Below are 3324 nucleotides of genomic sequence, written 5' to 3' on the forward strand. Positions count from 1 at the left end.
TGGGTTATTTTTGAGTTGTTGATTATATGGTGTTTGTATCTTGCCTATAGTAGGCTTGAGGGAGCAGTAAAATCAGGGAAAATTCTGCACGTTTTATTTAGAATCGAGTTATCGTTTGAGATACGTGATATACTTGCGCCATCTAAATTGTACATGTATTTCTTTGTTATAGGGATGGCGCGCTAGTTGTCATAAGCTTGTTGTTGAGCTGCATTGACGACTTGAGGTATGTTAAGGCTATCCCTTCTTTACTTTTGGCATGATCTATATGATACAAACGAAACGAGCAAACGCACAACTTTTATAAATGGCTTTATTCATAGAAGTACTAGGAGTACCTATGTTCTTGATTCCCCATGTGTTCTATTATTATATTATCTGTTCATGGATCTTAGAAAAATACGTAAGTTGATAAAGTTTATCTGAGAGATCTTATTGACTTACTTCATTATGCATTCCATTCATTTATACATGTACATTGACCCATGACCAGATGGCATTATATACGCATATATTATATGTATATGGGATATGGGAAAATGTTATGGCATTATATATGCACCACCACCTGATCAGCTGGTATACGTTGATGATTTCTCCCACAAAGGCCGAGATGATATGATGGAATGCCTTCAAAGGCTTGATGATGTTAGGTACGCATATACTTATGCATGATGTGACAGTTATACGCATATGCATGACATTATAAATGTTTCATGATTCATATAGCTATTTTGACTTGCAGGTTGAGTTCTTTACTCCATGTTTCTTTCATGTCTTTTATATACTGATTTCATGCCTTACATACTCGGTACTTTATTTTTATTGATGTCCCTTTTGCTTGGAGACACTGTGTTTCATGCCCGCAGGTCCCGATAGACATGTTGAGAGTCCTGCTAGTAGGCTATCAGCTCAGCCGAAGGTGTTGGTGCACTCCATTTACTCCGGAGTTGCCTATTTGGTCAGTATGATTTGGACATGTATTGATTGGTATGACGGGGCCTTGTCCGGACCTTTATTACGTTTATGTACTCTAAGAGGCTTGTAGACAGATGTCATGTATATGGATACTTGTATTGCCTTATCGGCCTATATTTTGAGTGTACAAATAATCATGTCGCCTTATAGGCCAATATGTCACATGTATAAGTTTGTATTCCATGTTGGGTCATCCTATATTGAGTATCCCCTTATGTTTTATTCGGGTTATATCATGACGGCCCTTCTGGCTCATTTACCCATGATAGTATGATAAGAAAGATACGTTACGTTGGTGCTCGGTTGGGTAAGGCACCGGGTGCCCGTCGCCGGCCCATCAGTTTGGGTCGTGACATAGGTATATACTTATAATTTTGACTGATACTTTATGAATAACTGGCCATCAAAGTAGAGTACAATGAGATTCAGCTTATGTTCTTCAAAGTAGAATAACTGGCAAGTGTTGGTCATTCTCTTTGTCTGTTATTATTCTATTTCATTGTTGCAATATTCAGTTATTTGATCATCCTTCGTATTAGATGTTAAAGTTCTTCTTCAAGTGAGATTGTGGATTTGTTACAAGCTTCATAAAGTCACATTCTTTGCCAAGATTCAGCTTATGTTCTTGACTCCTTATATTTGAGCAGTTGGTTCATCATTTTTGGGCTCTATGTTATATATTTTTTCTCCTGAGAATGATAGTTAATTCTTGTCCTTATTATTTTTTTTCTCCTGAGAATGATGTTTAATTGGCATTATATAATATCTCAAATAACTTATTTTGGTGCAGAATAATTTTGAAAAAAAGAAACAAGAACTGTTAGCTTCTCAAAGTGCATCAACTGAGGTAAGAGACAGTAATTCAGCAAGCCAATTAACTGAAATGGATATTTGGGTGCAATTTGTTGGTGGAAAGAAAAAAGGAAGGGTTGCAGGCCTTGACTCCTTGGGTCGATATGTAAAAGCACTTAAGCATTCAACATCAACTTTACCAAAAGAAATTGATGAGATAATTAAATCTCAGGTGCATGCTTCCAATGCTGACTTATATGTTCAATTGCAAGAAGAGCGTCGCTAAAATAAAAAGATGAGGAAAGAATTAGACTTATTGAAGAAGTATGTTAATTTCAATGCATCATCTTCAAATGAGATATCATCTCAAGAAGACAATCAAGGATCCGAGAAGGAAAGTGACGATGACTTTGATAATGTGAATGAAAGTGGTTCTAACCTCAGTAACACGAATGAAAGTGACTATAATCATGATTGAGATGTTCATTAGACTATTCAGTTTCACATTTGAGATGTTTTTCTTTTTGATTAAGGATTATATGATATTAATATTAACGTTATGAATTATCTTTTTTCTTTGTTATAATTATTAGACATATGTTGAATGATTATGATAATATAGTTGAATCGTAAGAATATAAGCTATAATAAAATAAAAATAACATTTTGAAAATGCATAGATGACTTGCGAATTTGCATGGAAAAATATTTTGAAACGTGTCAATTTATAGGGTAATTTACTTGTAAAATAATTTACATGGGGATTTCCTTACCAAAATTACATACGGAATTGTCTACGAAAACAGTACTTATGGATTTTCTTGGGGATTTCAAATAGTTCTTTTGTTCCATTGAAAATTTTTCCATGGTGATTTACCTGCAAATTATTAATTGGGAACTTTGCTGGGATTTTATGTCACGACCCAAAACCCAACCTGTCGTGATGACGCCTATCTTGATACTAGGCAAGCCGAAAATCTCAATAAACCAAAACCTCTCTTTAAGGTTGAAAACTTAATATTTAAATACAATACAAACACTCCCCAAAACCTGGTGTCACTGAGTACATGAGCATCTACTATGAATACAAACCTGAAAAATATAGTCTATAATAGTCTGAGACTAAATATGGTAAACAAAGAGTTAGAGAAAGAGAGACAAGGTCTATGGAACCCGACAGCTACCTTAAAATCTCCTGAAAATTAACTGCGCGAAAGGATCAACACCCGCTATGTCCGAAAATATCTGGATCTGCAGACGAAGTGCAGGGTGTAGTATGAGTACAACCAACTCAGCAAGTAACAATAATAAAAAAGAAACTGAAGATAGTAACGAGTTACACAGTTATGGTTCATTTCCAGTAATTTCAGCAAAGAATAGACATGCTATCACATCTGGCAGTTTAATATCAAATCAATTTTGATACAGTTCATGTTCATGTAATCCGTATATCAACAATCTTTCAGAGATTTCACAACAATGACAGATAACAATTAAGCGCAACAACAAATGGAAATCAAGTACAAATCTTAGGACAATAATCACTCACTGGGC

The 3324-nt window shown here is 35.0% G+C and overlaps 1 long non-coding RNA gene across 1 annotated transcript; it reads left to right on the top strand.

Annotated features, from left to right (window-relative positions):
• Window positions 1-1732: 1732 nt before the first annotated feature.
• Window positions 1733-2337, top strand: LOC108946335 (uncharacterized). The gene is made up of 2 exons (XR_001970651.3): window positions 1733-1825; window positions 2003-2337. It is a non-coding gene; the product is annotated as an uncharacterized lncRNA (long non-coding RNA).
• The last annotated feature ends 987 nt before the right edge of the window (window positions 2338-3324 follow it).

Source organism: Nicotiana tomentosiformis, chromosome 9 (genome assembly GCF_000390325.3).
Source record: "Nicotiana tomentosiformis chromosome 9, ASM39032v3, whole genome shotgun sequence".
Lineage (NCBI taxonomy): Eukaryota > Viridiplantae > Streptophyta > Magnoliopsida > Solanales > Solanaceae > Nicotiana > Nicotiana tomentosiformis.